This window comes from Mirounga leonina, unplaced genomic scaffold, assembly GCF_011800145.1.
Source record: "Mirounga leonina isolate KUSES-001 unplaced genomic scaffold, KU_Mleo_1.0 Mir_179, whole genome shotgun sequence".
Lineage (NCBI taxonomy): Eukaryota > Metazoa > Chordata > Mammalia > Carnivora > Phocidae > Mirounga > Mirounga leonina.
In genome coordinates this window covers 6,725,205-6,752,401 of record NW_023270466.1, presented here as the reverse complement: position 1 = coordinate 6,752,401, position 27,197 = coordinate 6,725,205, and the positions used below count along the sequence as shown (strand labels likewise).

Here is a 27,197-nt window from a genome sequence, read left to right as displayed (position 1 = left end):
TGGTAGACAAAGATTATCTTGTTTACAGCAGCATCCAGATGATGGACAAGACTCTGTATAACATAAATCGAACTATGTGGGGGGTCGGGGGGCACCCGTTAGCGTAAACAACTTTCCTCAAGCAAAACAAATCCTGCCAAGGCTCAAGATGGAATTCATTTATTCTACAGCTTCAGGTTGACGTGTTCCAACATTAAACAGCCACAAAAGCAGAGGGATAAGAACTCATGTCCGAGGCATACGAGCCTGTCCTTTTAACTTCTAGCATCTTTTGCAGAGGCTGTCTGTGGCTTTGTCATGCTGCGGTGTTCACTTCTCGGCAAATGCTCTCAGCCCTGTCACTTCACAGGACCGTGTGGCTGTGAGCTGCACATCTGTGTAGAAGGCAGGAAGGGGCTGCGAGGGCCTTGAAGACTTGCCATTGTCCTTTGGAAAGCATTCTGCCTGGGGAGAAGCCCTGACTTGGGAACCTTAGTGAATTTAACGGTATAGACAGAGCTTGGTGATGAGTCTGCCCCCTCTGGGATTCGGACTTGCTTGGCACTGGTGATGGGGCCTTGTGAGACGTATTCACACCAGCGGCTGCAGAACCTGCTCGGGAAGGCTCACCGGCGCAAGGACAGAATCCAGCAGACCAGCCAGGGCCCCACACAGTGAGGAGGGACTCCAGGCCCGGCCCCTCAGCAGGAGAGGTGGTGGTTGGGGGGCACAGCGGCCAGAACGGTGCCAAGGGCAGCTGGGCCGTAAGTTCTGGGCTCCTGAGCACAGACTAGAAGTTCTGTTGAGAAAGGACAGGGAGGGGATGGAGCATGAGTTGGTGAGATCCCTCAGGGACACCAAAAACATTCCAGGAGGAGGGGAGCCAGAGGAGGGTGAGGAGCCAAAGGGGGATGTGGAAAGAGGGTGTCAACAGAAAAGAAGTATCAACAGGGAGCCCAAAGCAAGTTCCTGAAAAAGAAACTCCGGGGGGGGGGGGGGGGACGAGGACAAGAGGAAGATGAGGATCCTGCCTCAGAAGATGAGGGGGAGGAAGGGATGAACGAACAAATGAACGAACGAATGAATGAATGAACGAATGAATGTGTGCGTCCGCAGCACAGCACGGAGATCCAAGAAGGGAAGGAGAGAGCTGGGAGCAGCGGGCGGGACTTCGTTTCCCGGAAAGCCGTCTCCCTCTCAGTTTGCTCTGTCCGTGCCAGTGTCTTCTGCAGATGAGGCCCCCGTCCTGATTCAGGGGTCCGGCCCGCAGGGTGACTGCACGCCCGCTCCAGGGTGCGGTCACCGGCCGGCCCCGCTCGCTGCGGGCCTTGCGAGCGCTCCCTCCGGCCGGGCACCGGCTGCTACACCTCCACGCTGGGGAAGAACCCCCCTGAAGGCCCAGGCCGCAAAGAGAAGGCACGTGCGCCCGCATCAGCTGTTGGCCTGAGCCGCTCCCCCACAGCCGTGGAGACCTGAGCGTGGGGGGCCTGAGTCCGCCCCGGTCCTGGCTGGTTCCACTGTCCGTGAGCCTCCCCTCCACTGGCCTCTCCTCTCCTGAGCCTCCTCCACCCGCACACGCTCCCCCGCACAGGAAAACCCACTCGGACTCTTCTGCGTCTCGCCCACTCACCTCCACTCCCATGCGTGTGCGCTTTGATTTCACCCACACCTCCAGTCTCGTGACTTCTTCCTGTCCTTCTCATCTCCACCAAGCCTTCTGGCCCCGTCTGATCCTCCTCTTCTCATGCCACCAACCCCTCGCCGCCCCTGCCCCTCAGACCTCTTCCAGGGCCCGCCTGCCAAAGCTGAACTCTGAGTCAGCCCCGTCATCTACCCTCCGCGCTCATGCTGGGCCACCGTATCGCCTCTCCCTTACCCCAAAGCTTAAGGGCTGAACAACAAACACTTTCTATCACACATGGTTTCTGCGGGGGAGGCTGCTCACTGTGGTTCAGGGTCTCTCAGAGGTTGCAGAGGAGATGTTGGCCAGGGCCACAGGCCCCGGGGACTCGGCTGGGACAGCAGGGTTTGCTGCCAAGGTAGCTCCACACAGGGCTGTTGGCAGGGGCCTCAGCTCCTGGCCTCCAGGGCCATCCCACAGGGCTGCTTGAGCATCCTTATGACATGGCAGTTGTCTTCCCCAAGGCAAGTGATCCAAGAAGGAAAAGGGGCAAGCCTGAAGCCACATGGTCTTTTTGACCTGGCATTGGAAGTCTCCCATGTCACTGTCACTTCTGCTGCCAAGTGCCTAAGGCCCGCCCACATTCATGGTTAGGGGAATGGGGACCACTGGGGGAAGGGGGGTGGCCTAGTTTAAAACCACCCCAGTTCACCTGATTCTATTCCTCTCAGGAGAGCGATCAGGCTGTTTTCCTGCCCCCCGACTGCAGCCAGAGCCAACTTGTGAACCCTTAACTCTGGGTAGACATTGCATCCACCTTCTCTGCTTCTGTGCATAGGCACGTGAGCCCTGATGGAGAAAAACTCCGCGAACAGCCATGGGGGCAATGCTGATGCAAGTGCTCCAGACTAGCGGGCTCTTCGGCTCCTGGCACCTCTTCTCCCTGACCCCAGGCGACCCCAGTGACTCTCACTGCTGCTTCTTGGTGGCACATCCAAGTTCACCTCTCTCCTCAGTACCTGCACTTCTCAGCAAGCAGTTTGCCTCTGACTTAATCACTTCCTCTCATTCTGCACAAATGAATCTGTATCATAAACTTATTTCCCTCCCATCTTCTCTCCTAAAGCTTGATCATTCCAGATCTAATTTCCATCCTTCCAGCAGTTGGCACAAATTCCTCTTAATCTTTCACCTTTGTACTGGGTTCCCTGCCTAACTATGAACAAACTCGTGTTTGTTCCAGACTTTTTTTTTTTTTTTAAAGACAAAACAAAATAACAATCCATTCTTGGCCCACTCGCTCCCCTGCCCAACAACACACCCACAGCATCCTTCAGTGACTGTCCCATGTCTCTTCCACTTCACAGTTGGGCTTCTAAAAGGAGTGATGTGCATTTTTGGTCACTTCTCCCACCTCTTTCACCACCACCCACCTGTCAACCCACTGCACTCTAGCCTCACCCCCAGCCTCCGCAATATCTCTGGGGCCACCACAGAGCCATCTCCACAGATTGTCCTGTCTTGTGTGGCCGCCACATAGCCCTGGGCTCCCAGGTGATACTTCCTTTCTGTTGACACTCTCTTTCCACATCCCCCTTTGGCTCCTCACCCTCCTCTGGCTCCCTTCCTCCTGGAATGTTCTTGGTGTCCCTGAGGGATCTCACCAACTCATGCTCCATCCCCTCCCTGTCCTTTCTCAACAGAACTTCTAGCCTTTGCTCAGGAGCCCAGAACTTACGGCCCAGCTGCCCTTGGCACCATTCCACCTGGATGTCACTTGTGAACCTTAACCTTAACACGTCCAAAACTAGACCAATAGTGTTTCCTCTCAATGTAGCATCCCTGTCCACCAGGTCACTCAAGCCAGAACCCAGGAGCCCTCCGTCTTCTCTCCATATGACCAATCATTTAAGTAATCCTGGGAAACAAAGCACCACCACAACAATAACAAACAACAAAAAAAGGCTCAGGCCCTGTTGCGGGGTTCCCACCTCCTCTGCCTCCTCCCAAGCTGCTGATATCGATCGGGCAAGGCCCTTACCTTCTGGGCCCCTGTCTTCTCATCAGTAAACTGGGCATAATAACAGTACCTACTTTGTAGGCTTGTTGTGCCGTTAAGTGATAAATCCACAAGGAGTCAGGGAGTAAAAGCTCAGAAAGGGCGGCTCTGAACATGCCATCCTCCTCCCCCCGGCGATGGACATTGGCCAAGCAGTGCTGCTCCCGGTCCAGTCCAGACTGGAGCCAATTTGGGAAACGTTTGTTATTGGTCTATAATGGGATAAGTGCAGAGGTTGAGAGTAGGTGTTTTAAACATTATAACCCTAATGTGTTTTAAGTGATTACAGGAGCCAATGGATAATTTTATAGACGTTAAATCTCATAATAAAAAGTTGGGGCTTCACTTCACACCCATCAGGATGTCTACTATCAAAAAACCAGAATGTAGGGGCACCTGGGTGCCTCATTTGGTTAAGCGTCTGCCTTCAGCTCAGGCCATGATCCCAGGGTCCTGGGATGGAGCCCCACGTCCGGCTCCCTGCTGAGTGGGAAGTCAGCTTCTCCTTCCCTATGCCCTTCTCCCTGCTCATGCTCTCTCTCTCTTTCTCTCACAAACACACACACTCTCACATAAATAAATTTAAAAATCTTAAAAAAAAAAAAAAAAAAACCCACAAAATCCAGAAGGTAGCAAGTGTTGGCGAGGATGTGGAGACACTGGAACCCTTGTGCCCTGTTAGTGGGAATGTAAAATGGTGCAGCTGCTGTGGAAAACAGTATTGAGGTTCCTCAAAAAAAGTTTAAAAAATTACCATGTGATCTATCGATTGTACTTGTGGGTATATACCCCAAAGAATTGAAGCAGGGATGTGAAGAGATACTTGTACACCCATTTTCATAGCAGCATCATTCATAGCCAAAAGGTGGAAGAAACCCAAGTATCCATCATAGGATGAAAGGAAAAACAAAATGTGGAGTATTATTCAGCCTTAAAAAGGAAGGAAATTTGTCACATGTTATAACATGAGTGACATTTGAGGATATGATCCTAAGCGAAACAAGCTGTATGCCAAACTGTATCATTCCACTTAGAGGAGGTCCTCAGCTACAGTAGTCAAACTCAGAGAGAGAGGAGGATGGTGGCTGTTGGGGGTTGGAGAAGGGGGAAGGGGAGTTGCTGTTTAATGGGTAGTTTCGGTTTGGCAAAATGGAAAAGTTCTGGAGATTGGCTGCATAGCAATATGACTACTTAACACTACTGAACTGTATACTTAAAAATGGTTAAGATGGTAAATTTTACGTTACGTATGTTTTATCTCAATTAAAAATTTTGGATAAAAGACTAGGGTTCACATTTTTATTTTTATTTATTTATTTTTGAAAGATTATTTATCTGAGAGCGAGCTCGCACACGCCCATGTGCATGAGTGGGGGGAGGGGCAGAGGGAGAGAGAGAATCTCAAGCAGCCTCCTCACTGAGCGTGGAGCCCAAGGCAGGACTCAGTCTCACGACCCTGAGATCATGACCTGAGCCGAAATCGAGTTGGATGCTTAACGGACTGAGCCACCCAGGCACACCTTGTTTGTTTTTTTAAACTACATTTTTCTGATAATTCATTTTATAAAAGTATCTATCCATGAATTGGAACCCAAACGCTGCACACCACAGATGCTTCCAGAACCACTGCCCTGGGTCAGGTTCAGCTGCATTCCTTCCTGGTTTACCTGCCTGTGCTCTGACCCCTCTCCCATCCATTCTCAACCTTGGCCACAGAGTTAGACACTCTAAAGAGCAAGTCTAACTCTGTGTCTGTCTGTCTTGGGCAAAGATTTTCAGTCGTTTTATACTCGCTTCAAGGGAAACCTCAGACCCCCTAGCTGGGCACACAGAGCCCCCTGGGCTCCAGCGGCGCCTCTGCCCAGCTCCACGGCGCCTCATCCTGTGATGGCCCTGCCACTCCTCCCGGCGCCCCCCCAGCTTCCGCGCCCCCCTCCCCACCAGGGCACCGGCTGGCCTCTTGACCACAGTGCCTTTGCCCCCGTGTCCCACCCACCTAACTCTTGCTTGTGTGCCAGAGGCCAAGGAGCCTCCTCTGAAGGGCACATTGCACAATGCATGACGGGAAATGAGCCGCCTCAGCACTGACGAAAGTGTAAGAAATGGGAAAGGAAGAGGTCAGGCCCTTGAATGGGCCAGAGGAGGGGAGCTTTAGGCAAGCGGGCTACTTGGCCCTCGCCAAACGTGCCTGGAAGGCCCTCTGGCCCCTACCTGTGTTTCTGGGGCTGCCCGAGCAACCCAGGGATTCTGCAAAGTGGGCAGGCGGTCGTGGCCGCCACCAGGGCCTGTCGGCGTGAGCCCATCATGAAGGCTTCTGAAGATTCTGTCTTTCCTTTCAACTTGGGAGAGCAGAGGGAGGCTTCGGGCCCGGTTTCTGATGTGCTTCTTGACGCACTGATCGTGGGCTGGGCCGAGCCGGTCACCATGACCCTGAACAGCTCGGCTGAGAGATAGCCGCCCTTCCTTGGCTCCTTCCTGGGCGGGTCCCCTGGTGGCCTTGGCCTGCCTGCCCCATCCTGTGGGAGAAACCCACGCGCTGCCTGCCGGGGCTGGCCAAGATCCTGCTCTGGGGCTCTGGATTCGAACGGTGTGCCCAACTCGAAATAAGTGTTTGCAGTCTCCCTGAACAGTGCCTGCAGATGGAAAGGGCAGCTCTTATTTTGTGATGGCTACGAGAAGGGGCATCGTCATACTGAGGCCAGCCTTCCTGCCTGGGCGCCTCATTCCCAGCCTCTTGGTGGTGGTGGTGTTTTTTAGGCAGCAAAAAATCTCTATTATACATAGGTCCAATGTAGGAATTAGGAATTATTTATGGTTTCCTGCAATCCTCCCAGGTATAATATGTCAGATTCAAACTGGAAACTATGTCTGGAACGAAATCCTACTTGAAACAGTTTCTTGTGGTTCCTATTAATGACCAGTGACTGGCGGATTTACACAAACAAAATGAATATTATAATTTGGTGGATAAGCAAATAAATTACTTTTATAGGATTTAGGCACTTTCCACGGAAGCTTTGGTTTATCCAGAGAGACGTCTATGCATACAGGTTACTAAATTGCCAACATACAACCCTTGAGTCCTGATTCTTATATTAAACAGGAGCTTGGGCCCTGCTCTCTGCAGACTTGCTGCTTAAATGGGGAAATAAAATGCTTGATAAGTAGGAAGATTCTTTGTTGACATTTTTAAGCCAGCTGGGAGCCTTGAGAATTTGAGATTTGACCTACATGTAGGGGAATGGACTTCTTCCCAGGCCACCAAGCGCCTGTTGGAGGACAAAGCATTCTAGAGATGGCCAGCATCGTCTCTTGGCCACACAGAGGCTCTCTCTGGCTCCGTCAGCCCGGGCTCTTGGTGAGACCTTCGCTGCTTTTAGCTGCTGCCAGGTATGAGAGTGTCTTTTGGGGTTCATTGCCCTGGAGCAGGACATTACTGACAGATAAAAAGGCTCCCACAGGACAACTATCAAAGCTGAAGGGCTGCATTTGTAAAAATACCTGAACAGACCCATCAGGGAGATAGATATACGGGAGAGGCAAACTCTCAGAAGCGCGGTGGCAAAGATAAACAAGCCAGTGCCCGCGACAGAGCCAGATCATCCCCGGTTCGCCAGAGTGTTCTGCGGACGATCTGTCGCTGGCACACCCCCTTGAGGAGAGACAAGGCTGAGGAAAAGAGCCTGAGCCAGGCGCTCAGTGTCACTTCCGTTTTAGCAAAGCAGGACATGCTCAACTCAGCTCAAGTTGCACCAAATGAGATGGATCTGCTCTTTCCTGGAGGATCCGGGACGGGGGGCGGTTGGGGGGGACAGACATGGGAGCAACTTTTCAGATCTGGGGTCCGTGGTCTTTCCTTGATGAAGGAAGGTACGTGGAGTGCTGGCCTTGGGGCTCGAGGTGTGCGTTGAAGGTTCCCAGCGCGGGATCCCCGGCCTGGCGTGGGAGTTCCAAGCGAAGGGGCTGTGCCAGCTACCCGCCCCCCGCCCGCGGGGACACCAGAGCTCAGGGGCAGGCCTCCTGACAGTCCCTGCCACGCCAGTGACCCATGACAGCCGCTGACGATCTGGGGCCCGTGATTTACTTTTTCTCCCCTTATTTGATTCTAATCTTGTCCACAGTAAGCTGGATCTAATAAAAAAAAAATTTTTTTTTGGTAGAATGTCTGTGTGCTGTTAATGTGGATGGAGGATGACCAGCCTGCCCCTCCCAGAACAGGCCCAGACGAAGGCTCCCCAGACCGGGTCTTGGGGCAGCAGGCATGGGTCAGGCCTGCTGTGACCGGGGAAGGCTTGTGTTACTGCAAAGCGGAACTAGGCAGTGGGTCCCCAGAGATGGCGAGCAAAGAAGGCTCAGGCATTCGCACACTTACTTTTTATTTGCAAACAGTTATACAAATACATATGCAAGCTGGTTGCTGCCCTAAGGGTTTTGGCTTGCAGCCAACCCATCCCCTGGGTCCTGGCGCTTGGACACCTCAGCTTTCTAGCATTTAGAAGGCAACTTGATTGGAGCAGGCTGTGGATTTTGCTGATGCCAGGAAATTATTTTCTCTTGGATTCAAACCCTGCTTTGCTTGTCGAAAAAGGGAGAGGGTTTGTTCTCGATGAGCATTGGCAAGAGATACATCATTCTGATTATTTTGGATGCCTCCAGACCTCCAGCACAGATCTCTGGGTGCCCTGGGTGTACAAGCAACAATTCAGGCCTTGGGCTGAGTGTTACCTTGTGAGGGAGACCTTCCCTGACCAGTCTTGCTAAGAAATACAATAAGCAAAACAAATAGAACAAAACAACGTAAAATGACCCATCCTGGCCCCCTTCATTCATACCACTTAGCTTTATTTGGAAATACTTATTTCTTTGCTTGTTTATTATGTCTGTCCCTCTAGACATGAGGTCCACGAGAGCAGGGACCTTATTTGCATGGTCACAGCTCTATCCCTGGCATCTAAAACAGTGCCTGAAATATAGTACATACACATTGTGGAATGAATGGATGTACTTTAAAATGTACCCAGGATTTGTCTTTATCGGGTTGGTGAGACATGCAGAAATGACAGTCATGAAGGAAGAAGTCTACACTCACAGCTCCCTAGAATCAGGAGGCCCCACACAGCATGCAGGGCCCCCCCAGGGAAAGTGGCAGTGTCCAACAGGAGGCAGAAAGGGAGAGGAGAAAGCACGGGCGTGACCCTTTATGGAGGTTTTCACGGGAAGGAGTCAGCAGCAGGGTAAGCAGCTGAGCAGGTTTAGGATTGGCTACTATGAATAATTTCCACAGGCTCTCAGCGAGAGGGGTGGTCCCTCCTTGTCTAGTGCTTAGCGCTTTGGGTGGAGGAATATCGCCTCCTGGACTGTAACAGCTGAGAGGAGGTGGTTTGGAGTACGGGTTCTGGATGGAGTCGTTTGCATATGAAAGACATGCAGACAAGTTGCTTGCTATTTGTAGGAAATAGCTAACTGGGAGGGGCGGTCCCTTGCTCTGTCCCCAAGTTCCCAAGATGTCACAGTCTCATAAAATATAGACCAAACCCCCCCACCCCCAAACAAGAAACAAACCATGATCAATACAGGACTCTTCGACATGTGTAGAAATGTAGAAGTTTACACAAATGTGAGAACCACACATGCTCGGAGTGAGCCAAAACAGACAGGGTATTGTTCTGTTTCTACTGGTCCTGAAATCGCCATGTTTCCTTCGGGTGATTTTGCCAGTGGGATACCCAGTGGGGAATGATCTTTTCTGATACCACCTCTCCCAAACTTTTACTAAAGTATAACGGGCATTCAGAGAATTACATAAGGTACAGTCATCATGCTCACAACTGAATACACCCCTTCAGCCAGCAGCCAGATGCAAAAAGGGAACATTACCAGCAGCTGGAGGCCCTTTCTTGTCCCCTCCATTTCCTATGGTAACCACTGTCGTGATGTCTAGTAGCCCAGGTTAGTTTCGCCTGCTTTTTACCCTCACAGGTATGGATTCATATCGTGTCTAGTTTTTTTTTTTTTTCTAATTATATTTGTGAAATTCATGCATATCATTGCATATGGTTGAAGAGAGTTGATTCTTGCTGCTGGACAGTATACCACTGGGCACGCTCCACAATTTATTTACCTATTCAAATGTTAAGGGCCATTTGGGAAATTTCCAGTTTGGGACCATGACCCCTCCGTGGACTTTTTGCCCACTGGTGTGTCAGCCAGTCTTGCAGCTGGGAGGACCAGAGCTTCCTCTGGACGACTTAACTCGCAAAGGTAGGTTGACTGGAACTGTTCTAAGTAGTTCACAGAATAGAAGAAAAAGAGGGAACACCCAGGCTTGGAAAACGATGTGAATCAGGGCTCCCCATACTAACGGATCAAGAACTTGTGGACCACCTCCTTGGATGAAATGGTAAGTTTCTCCCCCTGGAGAGAGGGACCTGGAGCGGGGGTTCCTGTCTCTTGGGATGGAACACTAGTGGCCTACAGGAATTCTACAGAGTGGCATGAGAAGAAAAGTCTGTGGCTAAGTCATTTATTTTTTTGTTTTTTTGTTTTTTTAAGATTTTATTTATTTATTTGAGAGAGAGAGAGACAGCGAGAGCAGGAACACAAGCAGGGGGAGTGGGAGAGGGAGAAGCAGGCTTCCTGCCGAGCAAGGATATGGGGCTTGATCCCAGGACCCTGAGATCATGACCTGAGCTGAAGGCAGATGCTTAATGACTGAGCCACCCAGGCGCCCTAAGTCATTTGGGACACTGGTTAAAAAAGGTTATACTTCTCAGCACCTTTACTAGGAGAGAGTGTATTTTAACCTCTAGGAGGGCAATATTTCCCAAACTTGACTTTTTTCATGGAGCATCAACTTTTATCTCAAGGAGCACCAGTGTTCCAAGGAACCCAGCTTTAGGAAACACTGATGCAGAACAGAGTGTGAATGAAGGAGAATAGAAGAAAACGTGCTTTGGGCTGAGTTTTTAATGCAAAGATAGGGGTTGGGATGTTTTTTCTAGAAAATAGGGAACTTTGAGAATAGATGATCAGTGTTACTTACTTACTCACTTATAGGAATAACCATCTGGCAAGTGTTACAATAACACCAAGCTTTTGTGTAGGTTTTGCAGTTCACAGAGCCCCTTGGGTACATTACGTAGGTCAGTCTGACCACTGATGCCCTGTGCTCTTAGGAAGCGGAGGGCCAGGGAAACAAAGGAAGACCCAGACACAGGGTCGCATGCAAACCTCGATCAAGCTGCCCACTAACTGTGATGGCTGCCGACGGGAGACTTAGTTCTGCACGGGGATTGTTAATTGCAGTCCCGGGCGTGGCTGGGATTGCCTGGGGCGGAAGGTAGAATAGCGGCCTAGGAATAAGGCTTGGACAATAGTGATGTAGAGAGGCCACGTGGATGAGGATGAACCTGCAAAGAATCCTCAGAAAGAGCAGCCAGAGCATTGAGGCAAATCAAGAAAAATACTGAGATTCAGATGCCAAGGCAAGATAGCGTCTCAGAAGAGGGGACAGGTCAACCGTCTTTCTCTTTCACAGTTGTTATCCCTCCTGAGTCTCTCATGCCTCTAACTCTCAGAGTCAGCTTCCAGAGGACCTGGACTGGTACGCGGCCCGGGGTGACTTCACTGAGAGATGATTAGGCAGGGTTATGGGGCTGGAAGCCAGACCGGGGTGAATTAAGAATGAGTAGGAATTGATAACATGGAGCCAGCGAGTATAAACAATTCCTTTGAGGAGGCTCAGATGGCCCAAATGCTTCTGGCCACTTGAGAACAGAAACTTCTTGTAAGTATCTGGTAGTCCTCAGAAAGTCCTCAGAAGCGCACTATATAAAAGAAAACCGAAGTAATGATGAGCACTCATTTTCTCTTTGGTGGATACATCTTTCTCAAAGCTGTGTTTCTGTTTGATGTCTTTGCATAAAGGAACACCCACAAAAAAACTGGTTGATTAGCATTGCCTCCTCCTCTCCATTTATTGGATAACCCTCAATTTCTCACGTTCTTTACCACCCTCACCAGATAATACAAAAGCTGTTTGAAAACCCTTTAGTATATTAAAGAGTTAATAAAGTGCTGAAATCAGTGCTTTTCAGAGAAAGGTAAGCTTTTTTCCATAACCACTAATAAAAGGAAATTCTGGGATGCACTTCAAATAGTAGGGAAAAGGCAATTCGAGAAGCAGTAAGGAATGATGAACAAAAAAGTAAAAATATGGGCATAAGGCGCAAAGGGAATTATCTGTATAAAACAGCAATAATAATGTCCTGTGGACTTTTTAAAGAGATAAAGCATAGTTTTTTTAAAAATTGGAAGGGGAAGCTTGAAGTCGGTGTCTTTTCTAGAGTGTTCACTTGTTACATGGGCTCCTAAGCTCACAGGGTGGCCAAGGGGCAGGTATTTGGTGGAGCTGTGCTGTTATATGGATACAGCTGGGAGGTCCACACCCCTGCAAGTAAGGCAGAGCCATGAGCGGGGAGAGAAGGAGGGCAGGCTGCAGGCTGGGGCCGCCATATGCAATCTGACCCAGGCCCCCACAAATGTTAGGAAAGGCAGGTGATAAGGAAGGAAGACCTTCCAACAGGGGCAACTCTGAGTGACCACCCATCCTGAGCTGAAATTGCAGGACTGGTCATTGGTTCACAGTCACCAAGGCAGGAGGAGGGTGGTGGCCACATGGCATCCCAGGAACTCCCAGGCATTTCTGACTCTGACTCCCAGGCGTGAGAATATGAAATCCAGTCTCCCTGGCAACAGGTTGGGCTAACTCTGGGCACAACCTCCCCTCCAAAGTCGCCAGCAGAATCAGGCTGAACCTGCTCTCTCGGGCTGAAGCCCGAAATCAGGCCCTTGTTTGGCTTCCACCCCTACCCTCCAGGCTTCCCTCCCTCCCTCCCCCTTCTCCCCTGATGCACTTCTTTAATACATCATGTGTGGACCGAAGCCTGTCCTGGGACTGCTCGTGGGGAACTGGCCCTTAGCTAAAGAACCTCATGAGCAAAAGCATGGTGTGCACGTGTGGTGTGCGTGTGTGCATGTACGTGGTGTGTGGTAGGTGTGCTTGCTGTGTGTGTGTGCACGTCTATGTGTGCGGTGTGTCACTAAGTCCAGGGTGTGAGGCGGAAGGAGAAGGGCTCTCACGTGCCCTGTGTCTTGAGGGTAGTTTTATCCTCTGGGCTTTTCCACACACCAGAAGAGGTGACCGTGGGAGAACTCTCCCCCCCTTGCCCACAGTCCCCACCTCACGATCCTGCTCCCAGTCTCCCCTCTCTTCCCCCTTTTCCCTCAGGCCAGTAATTAAGCTCCCATCCACCCCCTCTGCTCTGCTCTGTCACAGCAGGACCTTCACAGGACTCCCAACCCTCCCGTCCGCCTGCAGCCGCCCTGTTGGGCTCTGCCAAGAGGGGGCACTAGACGGAGGCTGCAGGACGTAGCCCTTCTGTTGGGTCCCGTTCCTGTCAGCATCGCCCCACAACAGTGGACTGTGACCCCAACAGTGGCTGCAGTTTCCGGTTTTCGGATTTGCTTCCCTCATTCCTGGGGGCCAGCCTCATCCCCTCCGCCAGGGAGATCAGCACCTGCTGGCCCGTGTGTCCACCTCAGAGATGTGAGCCCCGCCCTGGGGAGGTCCACTTCCGAGCTTCTGAGGCCCCAGAGCCAGATGACCCTAAGGTCTGGTTCCAGCTCCTTGGGGCCCCTTCTCTGGGCTCCTAGGACCTGGGCTCTAGGATGCTGCCTTCTTCCCTCTGTTCCTTGGGAATGCTGGCTGCTTTCTTCAGTGACACTGTGTCCCTTTTTGCCTTTCAGCCCTCCGACATCTGTTCAACCAATTCACTATGTTCAGTTTATATTCTATTAAAATAAGGGGCGGGTCTGTCTTCCTGCCTGGACTCTACCTGGAAGAAGTCTCTCCCTCTCCCCAGGGCTCCCAGAGGCACAGTCTCATGCATTGCTCATGGTTCTCTTGCAAGTCAAGAGAAAGATCCAAATGATCACTTTTAAAAATTCAACTCCTGAGGTGCCTGGCTGGCTCAGTTGGTAGAGCATGTGACTCTTGATCTCAGGGTTGTAAGTTTGAGCTCCATGTTGGGTGGAGAGATTATTTAAAATCTTTAAACATTTTTTCAACTCTTCTTCAAGATTACTGGTGCAAATATCAATGCAAACAAAATGAAAAAGCTCAACAAGGATTAAAATTGTGTATTGACAGAAGTAAAGTCATGTTGACAAGATTTTGATTGACTTAGGGAGCTGTTGGAGAATTCTATGCAAAGGAATGACAGGGTTGGATGCACGGCAGGCTTCTAATGTGTTTTGGTTGCTCACTTGTCCACTCAGACTACTCCTACCAACTGGCTCCGTTCCAACCCTCCACCACTTTCAGTCCATGAGGTTTAGAGGGGACCACTCTCCCCAGCCCAGGGGGATCACATGACTCAGGCCTGTCACTTTCCTATAGGACTTGGAATTGGAAGCATGTGAGCTGGAGCATCTGTGGCCATTTGGCCACTGTGTGCAGCTTGAGGATGAAGCCAACTTTTGCAGGATTGAGCTGAGTGGGGAGAGAGAGGCACTGGGTCTTAGGGATGGCCATTGAGATTCTATACCAAGCCACTCTGAAACCAGCCTCCCACCCGTAGTTTTCCTTTTTGATTAAGTCAGTTTGTGTCATTGGAATCAAGAGTTCTACCAGAGGTATCTACAGATTTCTCTAGAAGACTTAAGAAGTGGAAGACTTAAAGCCACTGCGGTGGTGGAAGCCTTGGGACAGTGGTAGGAAATTGGAAATTAGGAGGTAGAGTCAAGAAATACTAAGACGTGGTTACTGAGTAACCATAGTGAGTGAGAGAAATGGAGGCAACCAGTGAAAAAGATGGTGCTCAGATTTGGGAAATAAGGTGAAATCATTGAGTTGGGAGTTAAGCAGAGGAGCAGGATGAGTGGAGAGTTGGAGATGAAGTCCACTTGGGACAAGAGTGTCCCGAGGAGCACCCAAGGCACTATGGTCACACCAGAGCAACTGGGTGTGAGTGGGAAACTCAGAAGAGAGGTCAGGGGTGGTGCTGAAAGTTTGCAGTCACCCCCCATCCAGGCTGGCCACAGCATGATGGTGATTGGAGATGGTTTGGTGTGAGACTAACCCCAGATTGCAGGCGGCCTGGTAGGAAGCAGAAGGGACCCGCTGAGAAGTGGGAGCCTGCCAGGTCAAGACTGACAGACGTGCAAGGATAGGCAGGAGCACAGCCTTCGAGAAAGGGAGCAAAACATTCAAGAAGGAGGTGGTGATTTGCTGTGTGATGTCACGGGCCACCCCATCCCATCTAGGAAAGCCGGATGAGTTCTCTCCTGAATGCACTTGGGACTGATGGGCAGATTTCAAATAATCTACAGCTCTGACTTCCCTTTATCCACTCCGCTTCTATCTCCTCCTCCTCCCCGTCACCAGTGCCTCCACCAAAGATAGAAGGGAAAAAATACCAAGACAGGGACTCTGACCCGGGGAAGGAAAGCCTTGGGACGCACAGGGTTTGCTGCCCTGCCTCTGTGCAGGGTGTGGCCAGACTGCGGCCAGGCTCCAGAGCTCAACCACGCTGGTTACCAGGGCAATAGTTTAGTAGCATTTACTGGGAAGCAATTCATGTTTAAAAGATGTAAAGTTACTGGGTGGGGGGGAGCAAGACGGTGGAGGAGTAGGAGACCTGGATTTCGTCTGGTCTCAGGAATTCAGCTGGATGGGGATCAAACCATTCTGAACACCTACAAACTCAACAGGAGATCAAAGAAAAGAATAGCAACAACTCTCCAAACAGAAAAGCGACCACTTTCTGGAAGGTAGGATGTGCAGAGAAGTGAATCAGGGGCGATATTCGGGAGGATAGATGGCGGGGGAGGGGCCTCCGTCGGCCGCTTCTGGCAAGTGATGGAGCCACGGAGCACAAAATCTGAACTTTTAGAAGTCGGCTCCGCTGTGGGACGTCACTCCAGTGGCTAAGCGGGGGGTGGAACCCTCGTGTGACAGTGTGGTCTGAGGACCCTTGGGGTCACAGAAAGACCAGGGGTGCCTGAGTGCGGCAGAGCTCCCAGGTATCGGAGCGGGGAAGCCGGCTGCAGAGGTGGAGCCCAGGCGCAGGCTCTTAGCTCGGGGTTGCCATAAGCCGTGATTCGCGGCACAGTCGGGCCACTGCTCCTCCAGCAGGGACCCAACAAGTGGCAGATCCGGGGAGACTCCCCTTCCTCCCCCGGGACAAGCGGCGCAGGAGCGCACCACAGGGATCTGCTGGGTTTGGAGACTCCACCTGGGGTCAGGTGCCAGAGATAGAAATGCTCGGTCACAAGCCGCGTGAGCACGGAGTGCGGCCGGAGACCGGGGAGACGGGAGTGACTGACTGCTTTTCTCTGGGGCTTCACTGAGGAGCGGGGCCCCGAGTTCTCGGCTCCTCCGGGGCGGAGATTGGGAGGCCACCATCTTCACTCTCCGCCTCCAAAGCTGTACGGAAAGCTTGCAGGGAATAAAAGCTCCCGAGAGCAAACCCGAGCAGATTACTTAGCAGGGAGGGGGCAAGGGCGGGGCAATTCCGCCTCCGGCAAAGACATTTGGAAACCACGGCAACAGGCCCCTCCCCAGAAGATCAGCGAGAACAGCCAGCCAAGACCAAGTTTACCAATCAATGAGAATGGCAGAACTCCAGCGCTAGGGGAATACTGTACATAGAATTCATGGCTTTTTCCCCATGATTCTTTAGTCTTTCAAAGTTAATTTTTTTTAACTTTTTTTTTGAATTTTTCTTTTTCCCTTTTTCAACCAACATCTTATCAATCCCTTTTTTAAAAAAACATTTTTATTTTTCATTTTTAGAGTCATATTCTATCCCTTCATAGTAGTTACCCTTATTTTTGGCATATATATATATTATATATGTTGTTCTCTCTTTAGAATTTTGAGATAGTTTCTTCTAACAGATCAAAATATACCCTAAATCTCTAGTGTATGGTTTTGTTCTACTCTCCTGCCTGATCACATTCTCTCCCCTTTTTTTTTCTTTTTTTTTAAATCCTCTTCTTTCTTTTTTCAAACAACTTCTTATCAATTCCTTTTATAAAATTTTTTATAATTTTCATCTTTACAGTCATATTCCATCCCTTCATCATATCAACCCTTATTTTTGTACATATATAAGTTTTTCTTTCTTTAAAATTTTGGGAGGCACTTTCTACTAACAGACCAAAATACACCCAAAATCTAGAGTGTGGCACTGATCTATGCACCAGCCTGATCATATTTGATCATATTCTGGGTTTTTTTGTTGTTGTTGTTCTGTTTTTGTTTGTTTTTATCTTTTTCTTTTTTCTTTCCTTCCCTTTCTTTTCCCCTGGTGTCAGGTCTTTTCTGATTTGTTTAGAGTATATTTTCTGGGGACGTTGTTACCCTGTTAGCATTTTGTTCTCTCCTTAATCTATTCTCCTCTGGACAAAATTACAAGATGGAAAAAAATCACCTCAAAAAAAAAGAACAAGAGGCAGTACCGACTGCCAGGGACCTACTCAATACAGACATTAGTATGATGTTGGATCTAGAGTTCAGAATCATCACTTTAAAGATACTAGCTGGGCTTGAAAAAAGCATAGAAGTTATCAGAGAAACCCTTTCTGGAGAAATAAAAGAACTAAAATCTAACCAAGTCGAAATCAAAAAGGCTATTAATGAGTTGCAATCAAAAATGGGGACGCTAACTGCTAGGATAAATGAGGCAGAAGAGAGAATCAGTGATACAGAAGACCAAATGATGGAAAATAAAGAAGCTGAGAAAAGAGAGATAAACAACTACTGGATCACGAGGGCAGAATTTGAGAGATAAGCGATACCATAAGATGAAACAACATTAGAATAATTGGGATCCCAGAAGAAGAGAGAGAGAGAGAGAGAGAGGCAGAAGGTATAATGGAGCAAATTATAGCAGAGAACTTCCCTAATTTGGGGAAGGAAATAGGCATCAAAATCCAGGAAGCACAGAGAACATCTCTCAAAATCAATAAAAATAGGTCAACACCCCGACATCTAATAGTGAAACTTACAAGTCTCAGAGACAAAGAGAAAATCCTGAAAGCACCTCGGGAGAAGAGATATGTAACCTACAATGGTAGAAACATTAGATTGGCAACAGACCTATCCACAGAGACCTGACAGGCCAGAAGGGACTGGCAGGATATATTCAGAGCACTAAATGAGAAAAATATGCAGCCAAGAATACTATATCCAGCTAGGCTGTCACTGAAAATAGAAGGAGACATAAAAAGCTTCCAGGACAAAAACTAAAGGAATTTGCAAACACAAAACCAGCCCTACAGGAAATCTTGAAAGGGGTCCTCTAAGCAAAGAGAGAGCCTAAAAGCAACATAGACCAGAAAGGAACACAGACAATATACAGTAACAGTCACCTTACAGGCAATACAATGGCACTAAATTCCTATCTTTCAATAGTTACCCTGAATGTAAATGGGCTAAATGCCCCAATCAAAAGACACAGGCTATCAGATTGGATTAAAAAACAAGACCCATCGATACGCTATCTGCAAGAGACTCATTTTAGACCCAAAGACACCCCCAGATTGAAAGTGAGGGGGTGGAAAACCATTTACCATGCTAATGGACACCAAAAGAAAGCTGGGGTGGCAATCCTTATATCAGACAAATTAGATTTTAAACCAAAGACTGTAATAAGAGATGAGGAAGGACACCATATCCTCCTTAAAGGGTCTGTCCAACAAGAAGATCTAACAATTGTAAATATCTATGCCCCTAACATGGGAGCAGCCAATTATATAAGGCAATTAATAACAAAAGCAAAGAAACACATTGACAACAATACAATAATAGTGGGGGACTTTAACACCCCTCTCACTGAAATGGACAGATCATCTAAGCAAAAGATCAACAAGGAAATAAAGACTTTAAATGACACACTGGACCAAATGGACTTCACAGACATATTCAGAACATTCCATCCCAAAGCAACGGTATACACATTCTTCTCTAGTGCCCATGGAACATTCTCCAGAATCGATCACATCCTAGGTCATAAATCAGGTCTCAACCAGCCAAAAGATTGGGATCATTCCCTGCCTATTTTCAGACCACAGTGCTTTGAAACTAGAACTCAATCACAAGAGGAAAGTCAGAAAGAACTCAAATACATGGAGGCTAAAGAGCATCCTACTAAAGAATGAATGGATCAACCAGGAAATTAAAGAAGAATTTTAAAGATTCATGGAAACCAATGAAAATGAAAACACAACTGTTCAAAATCTTTGGGATGCAGCAAAAGCAGTCCTAAGAGGCAAGTCTATAGCAATACAAGCCTTTCTCAAGAAACAAGAAAGGTTTCAAGTATACAACCGAACCCTACACCTAAAGGAGCTGGAGAAAGAACAGCAAATAAAGCCTAAACCCAGCAGGAGAAGAGAAATAATAAAGATCAGAGCAGAAATCAATGAAATAGAAACCAAAAGAACAGTAGAACAGATCAACTAAACTAGGAGCTGGTTCTTTGAAAGAATTAACAAGATTGATAAACCCCTGGCCAGACTTATCAAAAAGAAAAGAGAAAGGACCCAAATAAATAAAATCATGAATGAAAGAGGAGAAATCACAACCAACACCAAAGAAATACAAACAATTATAAGAACATATTATGAGCAACTCTATGTCAGCAAATTAGATAACCTGGAAGAAATGGATGCATTCCTAGAGATGTATCAACTACCAAAATTGAACCAGGAAGAAATAGAAAACCTGAACAGACCTATAACCACTAAGGAAATTGAAGCAGTCATCAAAAATCTCCCAATAAACAAAAGCCCAGGGTCAGATGGCTTCCCAGGGGAATTCTACCTAACATTTCAAGAAGAATTAAGACCTATTCTTCTGAAACTGTTCCAAAAAATAGAAATGGAAGGAAAACTTCCAAACTCGTTTTATGAGGCCACCATTACCTTGATCCCCAAACCAGACAAAGACCCCATCAAAAAGGACAATTACAGACCAATATCCTTGATGAACATGGATGCAAAAATTCTCACCAAAATACTAGCCAATAGGATCCAAGAGTACATTAAAAGGATTATTCACCACGACCACGTGGGATTTATCCCTGGGCTGCAAGGTTGGTTCAACATCTGCAAATCAATCAACGTGATACATTAACAAAAGAAAGAACAAGAATCATATGATCCTCTCAATAGATGCAGAAAAAGCATTTGACAAACTACAGCATCCTTTCTTGATCAAAACTCTTCAGAGTATAGGGATAGAGGGTACATACCTCAATATCATAAAAGCCATCTATGAAAAACCTACAGTGAATATCATTCTCAGTGGGAAAAAACTGAGAGCTTTTCCCTTAAGGTCAGGAACGCAGCAGGAATGTCCACTCTCACCACTGCTATTCAACATAGTATTAGAAGTCCTAGCCTCAGCAATCAGACGACAAAAAGAAATAAAAGGCATCCATATCAGCAAAGAAGAAGTCAAACTCTCACTCTTTACAGATGATATGCTACTTTATGTGGAAAACCCCAAAGACTCCACCCCAAAACTGCTAGAACTCATACAGGAATTCAGTCAATTGGCAGGATATAAAATCAATGCACAGAAATCAGTGGCATTCCTATATACCAACAACAAGACAGAGGAACGAGAAATTAAGGAGTCGATCCCATTTACAATTGCACCCAAAACCATAAGATACCTAGGAATAAATCTAACCAAAGAGGCAAAGGATCTGTATTCAGAAAACTATAAAATACTCATGAAAGAAACTGAGGAAGACGCAAAGAAATGGAAATATGTTCCACACTCATGGACTGGAAGAACAAATATTGTGAAGATGTCATTGCTACCTAGAGCAATATACACATTCAATGCAATCCCCATCAAAATACCATCCACTTTTTTCAAAGAAAAGGAACAAATAATCCTAAAATTTGTATGGAACCAGAAAAGACCCCGCATAGCCAGAGGAATGTTGAAAAAGAAAAAAAAAGCTGGCGGCATCACAATTCCAGACTTCCAGCTCTATTACAAAGCTGTCATCATCAAGACAGTATGGTACTGGCACAAAAACAGACACATAGATCAATGGAATAGAATAGAGAGCCCAGAAGTGGACCCTCAACTCTATGGTCAACTCATCTTTGACAAAGCAGGAAAGAATGTCCAACGGAAAAAAGACAGTCTCTTCAACAAATGGTGTGGGGAAAACTGGACAGCCACATGCAGAAGAATGAAACTGGACCATTTCCTTACACCACACACACAAATAGACTCCAAATGGTTGAAAGACCTAAATGTGAGACAGGAGTCCATCAAAATCCTAAAGGAGAACACAGGCAGCAACCTCTTCGACCTCAGCCGCAGCAACTTCTTCCTAGACTCATCACCAAATGCAAGGGAAGGAAGGGCAAAAATGAACCATTGGGACTTCATCAAGATAAAAAGCTTTTGCACAGCAAAAGAAACAGTCAACAAAACCAAAAGACACCCGACAGAATGGGAGAAGATATTTGCAAATGACATATCAGATAAAGGGCTAGTATCCAAAATCTATAAAGAACTTATCAAACTCAACACCCAAAGAACAAATGTTCCAATCAAGAAATGGGCAGAAGACATGAACAGACATTTTTCCAAAGAAGACATCCAAATGGCCAAGAGACACATGAAAAAGTGCTCAACATCACTCGGCATCAGGGAAATCCAAATCAAAACCTCAATGAGATACCACCTCACACCAGTCAGAATGGCTAAAATTAACAAGTCAGGAAACGACACATATTGGTGGGGATGCGGAGAACGGGGAACCCTCCTACACTGTTGGTGGGAATGCAAGCTGGTGCAACCACTCTGGAAAACAGTATGGAGGTTCCTCAAAAAGTTGAAAATAGAGCTACCATATGATCCAGCAATTGCACTACCGGGGATCTACCCCAAAGATACAAATGTAGGGATCTGAAGGGGTACGTGCACCCCAATGTTTATAGCAGCAATGTCCACAACAGCCAAACTGTGGAAAGAGCCAAGATGTCCATCAACAGATGAATGGATAAAGAAGATGTGGTATGTATATACAATGGAATATTATGCAGCCATCAAAAGGAATGAGATCTTGCCATTTGCAACGACGTGGATGGAACTGGAGGGTATTATGCTGAGCGAAATAAGTCAATCAGAGAAAGACATGTATCATATGACCTCACTGATATGAGGAATTCTTAATCTCAGGAAACAAACTGAGGGTTGCTGAAGTGGGGGGTGGGATGGGGGGATGGGGTGACTGGGTGATGGACGCTGGGGAGGGTATGTACTATGGTGAGCGCTGTGAATTGTGCAAGGCTGTTGAATCACAGATCTGTACCTCTGAAACAAATAATGCAATATATGTTAAGAAAAAAAAAAAAAGAAGAATGTAGCAGGAGGGGAAGAATAAAGGGGGGGAATCAGAGGGGGAGATGAACCATGAGAGATAATGGACTCTGAAAAACAAACTGAGGGTTCTAGAGGGGAGGGAGGGTGGGAGGATGGGTCAGCCTGGTAATGGGTATTAAAGAAGGCACACTCTGCATGGAGCACTGCGTGTTATATGCAAATAATGAATCATGGAACACTACATCAAAAACTAATGATGTAATATATGGTGATTAACATAAGAATAAAAAAATTAAAAAAAAAAAAGACGTAAAGTTACTAAGGACACCTGAGATTTCGACATCTTTGTAGACGAATGCTGCTCATAAAACACCCCGCACCAGAAACACGGAAAAATTCATCCCAGCCTTGTTTGGTTAGGATCTATGGTCACTGTTTCAACTGATGGACATCCAGGGGGTCTTAGATTCCAGCACCCAGCAACCTTCCTTTCTTGATTCTTTTAAGTCTTACCAAATCTTGTAGGTTGCACATCCTCCTGTACTTGTGCTGGACCCAGAGGAGACTGGGAAAATCTTTTGTCTCCATGGGAGGTGGAGGCCTCCACATTCCTGCCGCGGCCCCATCTGACTGAGAAGGGGGATAGGCTCCAAACTGAGAATCTCAGTGCTCCATTCTGACACTGCTGATTTTTTTTTCAAAGCATAAAAGTATACTTTTTAGGTGTTAATACAAAAGACATCAAAAACACAGTTAAAAGAAATGACGCATGTTTATAAATGTGTGGACTATTTCTGAGAAAGATGCACAGGAAGCTGCTAACAGTGAGGGATGGAAGAGCTTGCCCCTGGGTGAGAAGGAGGCAAACTGTATGCTCTTTTGTACCCTTTGAATTCCATTTTATGGATCTACCAAAAAATTAATTAAAAATCCTATAAAAAAGCAATAAAGCCTCTGGTAGGGTATGTATTCCAGGAAGAAAAGGACAGCATAAGTATTATGTAACAGGTGCGTTCACAGAAATAAAAAAACAGGGATTCACTAGAGCAAACCCTAATCACATAGTCTCAGTTCCCTGCTGTCTGGGAGCTTCTGCCCATCTTGTCCAGATCATGGAAGGAGGGGTAGGGAGGAATCACCCTAATTCCCAGGCAGGAAATGGGGGCATGGACCCTTGTGGTATTGATGTGGTTTGAAGTGTTGGGGTTTGGAGGCAAGGGCCAAGAAAGAATTTTTGAGATGTCTTCGGTGCAAAAAGGTGGTTTTATGAAAGCACAGGGACAAGACCCGTGGGCAGAAAGAGTGGCACCAGGATCATGAGGAGTGGCTGTTATATACATTCAAGTTGGGAGGGGGTTAGGGACAGGTATTTTGGAAACAAGGTTTCCAGGATCCTGAGGGGGCTGGCTGTTGTTAGGAAAAGGTCATTTATTACTGTTTAGTAAAAACTCAGTCATGAGACCCTTCAGATGTATACCAGTGGGTCATATGCTTGGAGGATGATTGCTAACATATATCTTGGGGAGTAGAGATAAAGGAAGTTTCCAAAGGAACTTTTATATGTTAAAGTAAACATACAGGATCCTGGGCGGGGGCGGGGGGGGCGGTGTTAGTCAGGATAATGTTAAGCTAAGATTGCCTTTTGCCCTTAGCAAAGCATTAACATCAGGGCAGCTGAGTTCCTAGAAGAATGTCAGTCGGCCTGGTCCAAGGACTTGCCTGTCAGTGGGCTGTAGGCAGTAAGGAAATTTAATTTTTTCTTTTGCCTTTGTTTCCCACATCAGTATCATTTATGGGTCCTGGAAAGGGGACCACTGCTGACTCCTGGTCTCCCAGCCACTAATTAGTGATCAAAATCCCACCCCCTCCCAGGACAAAGGCAGCACAGCTGGGCCTCATCTATGGCCAGAAGCTGATGCTCCGCCAGGGTTGGAGATGGGAGGACACTAGTGGTGTGGAGGGCTCTGAGGGGCCTATGTTTGTGGGAGAATGAGGACACTGTCATAAGTCCTCCTTGTGGGTAGGACACCTCTGGTGTCTCCAGCATGCTGCCAAGCAAGAGGAGCTGACTGAGGAGAGTAATTTGTCAGGAGAGCACAGGAGGAGATCAATGTGGAGACTGTTCTAACTTGTCCATGCCCAGAAATTCAGACCGCTAATCCATTAAAGGCAGGTGAAGAGCAACGGGGCCTCTGAGACATTCCAGATCAAACCTGGCCTGACATCCACCCACCCATCCACTTAGAACTGCTACTAACAGATGGTTGCTGCCACCTGGCCCCCAGGCCACAGCTGGTGCTGTGGGTCATTCCATCCCTGTTTGGAAGGTCAAGGTTCTCTGCAGAAGTGCAGTACAGTGGTGGAGAAACAGACCCAAGGGCAGTTTGTTTGCCCTTTGTTTGTCTATGTCTCAATTTCTTCTTCTATAAAGCAGAGATGATAATAATAATAATAATAATAATAATAATAATAATAATACCTAATAATCCCTCCCCGGAAGGACTGTTGGGCAGTTGAATGAGAAAATCCACTTGACGTGTTTAACAATGACGTGCTCAACAAACGTGCGCCAAAGCCTTCAGTTTTTATTCCCCAGCTGAACCACCCTTAACCTGCTTAACAGGGGAAATAGGAGGTTTACAACCACCGAGGTCCCTGTGTGCTTTAACACGCTTTGGGGGAAATTGGTGTGGAAAATAGATTAGGAAGGGAGGAGGCTAAAGGCTAGAAATCCAGGGAGAAGTCTGTGCGGCATCCAGATGGGAGGTGGAGGGGCGGGAACTCGGGCCCTTGGCAGTGGGATTCGGGAAATATTTTGGAGAAATTCTCTCCAGGACTTGATAACAGGCTGGGAACGGACCCTTGGCCGAGGGCACCGGCCTTGATGGCTGGAGGAAGGTGGAAGGTAGAGAGCCGGCTGCAGGGACGATCTCAGAGGTGGGGGCTGGGGACGCGCGCCGTGGGACGGGAGGCGGAAGCAGCGGGCCCAGAGGCGGCTGTGAGCGCAGGGGTGGGGCTCGGGCTGGAGGGGGAGGATTTCTGCGCGGGGGGGGGGGGGGGGCAGCTGGCGCTGGTCTCGGTGCAGCGTGCGGAGGCGCGAAGCCCGATTTCCCCCTCGCACCGTCGGCTGCGCGGCGGTCCGGCCGGCCTGGAGGAGCCGCTGGGGCACTCGGCGACCCCGCGCGGGGACCGGCCGGCTCCCCTCCTCCCTCCCTCCGCCCCTCGCCGCCTCAGAGCTCCCATTCCGCCCGGCCCCCGGCGCCTCCGCCCTCCCGCTTCCCATGACCTCAGTGAGACGCGCTCGGGATCAAGTTGAGGCTGGTTTTCCAGCGGGCCGCCGGCCAGACCGCAGAAACCGCCGCCGTTCACGCCCGGCGGCCGCGCGCCTCCCGCGGCCAGGGCGGGACCGGGACCGGCGCGGGCGGCGGGGGACGGGACCCTTTCACCCCCCGCTGAATTCTAACCCGGCGGGAGCCCCAGGGGTCGGCGCGCGGGGGCGACCAGCCGCTGTGCGCCGCTAACTGGGGCGGGTGCGCCCGGAGGAACTCGCGCCCACCGCCTGTCCGGGATCGCCCCCGCCCCCCGCAAACCAGGGATCCCTTCCTCCCCTCCCCGCCCCCCGGCCAGTTTAGGATCCCTTCCCACTCCCGATCCCGCCTGCCCCCGGCGGGGTCCCAACTCCGGCCTCAATCCCCGGACTGGGGGCGGGGAGGGGCGCGGGTTGGGGATTTTCACGCGCCGCACGCGCTCCCCAGCTCAACGGGAGGCAGGACCCCACCAAGTGCTGCCCCTCCTCCTGGCCTCGCGTTTCGCGGTGGACAAGCCCCCGGGCGCGGGCGCGAGCGGCAGCCGGCCACCCAGGGCTTCCTGCGAACGCAAGGACATGGGACTTTCCTGAGGTTTGCGGCCAATGGCAGATAACGCGCCCTCGAGGCGCAAGCCCTTGGAGCCGGCTTTCGTGTTTTCCATCACTACAGCCGGAGCGTAACTTAATTCGCTTCTTTCTCTCCCCCCCCACCCCCGCCCCCGGGAGAAAATGAACCTGAGTCGGAGGAGCAGATGGCCTCCTCGGCCTGGGGGCGGCGAATCCCGGGCTCGGGGGTGGTGGCCCCCGCAGCCGCCGGGGTTGCCAGTGACGGTCTCAGCGGCAGCGGTGGCCTCCTGGAAACTGCAGACGAACTTTATTTGAAGCCATTTCTACCCACCTGCACCCTCTAATATTTGCCTGCGGGGCGGGAGGGGAAGGCGGGACCCCGGCGAGGCGGCTTCCCGGACGGCGGCGCAGGCCGAGCGGGCAGAGGCGGGCGCACGCTCGGCGCCTGGGGCCCGGTCCCGCGGGCAGGGCGGCGGCCCAGCGCGGGCCCCGGGGCCGACAGCGCCCCGTCGTCACACGCGCGCGGAGCAAGGCCAAACAGCCTGTCCTTGCCGCGACTCCGGCGGTGCTCCGGGGCCGGGCTCCCGACTTGCAGTAACTCCGCCTGACTGTCTCGCTCTCCTTTGGCACTTAGGTCTCCCGCCGCCTTTGTGTATCTTGGAGGTTAGAGTAATTGTCAGAAGCGTTTTTTGTATTTGGCCGGTCCCAAACTCAAACTTCTCTACAAGGCCCACATTCCTTGTCATTTGGGGTTTTAAAGGCTGAGGGAGACTGGAGAAGTGTTGTTCTGGCCTTCCCATTCTTTCAGGCCTGGCCCCTGGCCCCATCCCCAGAATTTGGGGTGGCCTTTCCTGATCACTCATCCCAAAGCATGTTTCTTCGCTTTTGGACTCTGGAAGCCATCCTGTTTCCACCGCTCAGCACACATTTTGTCCTTGGATTCCTTGGTGGTGTCCTGTCCTCTCACTCACACCCTCCTAGGGGACACTTGAAGCTCCCTGAGATCCGCTCGTCCACCCCAACATGCCTGAGCACACTGCTGTGCCCTAAGCTGTCTTTGAAGAGCTGTTGCGCCTTTCAGGGCAATGTGGCAGCTCTGGGCCATGTCAGGGGGTGCGTGATGGCACCCTGGCTGGAGCTCCACAGACTAGCTGTGTTTGCCTTCTCCTGGCAGGTCAGTGAATTGCTGCCCCCCCCACCCCCACCCCGCCAGATGACTTGCCTGGTGCTCTGGCTTCAGGAG

At 49.4% G+C, this 27,197-nt stretch overlaps 2 long non-coding RNA genes across 2 annotated transcripts in view; one reads left to right on the top strand and one right to left on the bottom strand.

Moving 5' to 3' along the window:
- Positions 1-143: 143 nt before the first annotated feature.
- Positions 144-26,437, bottom strand: LOC118023342. Its single transcript, XR_004682781.1, has 2 exons — positions 26,286-26,437; positions 144-778 (listed from the first exon to the last, which is right to left on the bottom strand). It is a non-coding gene; the product is annotated as an uncharacterized LOC118023342 (long non-coding RNA).
- The window catches only part of LOC118023341, a 134,479-nt gene continuing 132,258 nt past the window's right edge, over positions 24,977-27,197 (top strand). Inside the window, exon 1 of the long non-coding RNA XR_004682780.1 lies at positions 24,977-25,017. This is a non-coding gene — a long non-coding RNA (uncharacterized LOC118023341). The remainder of the gene's footprint in view (positions 25,018-27,197) is intronic.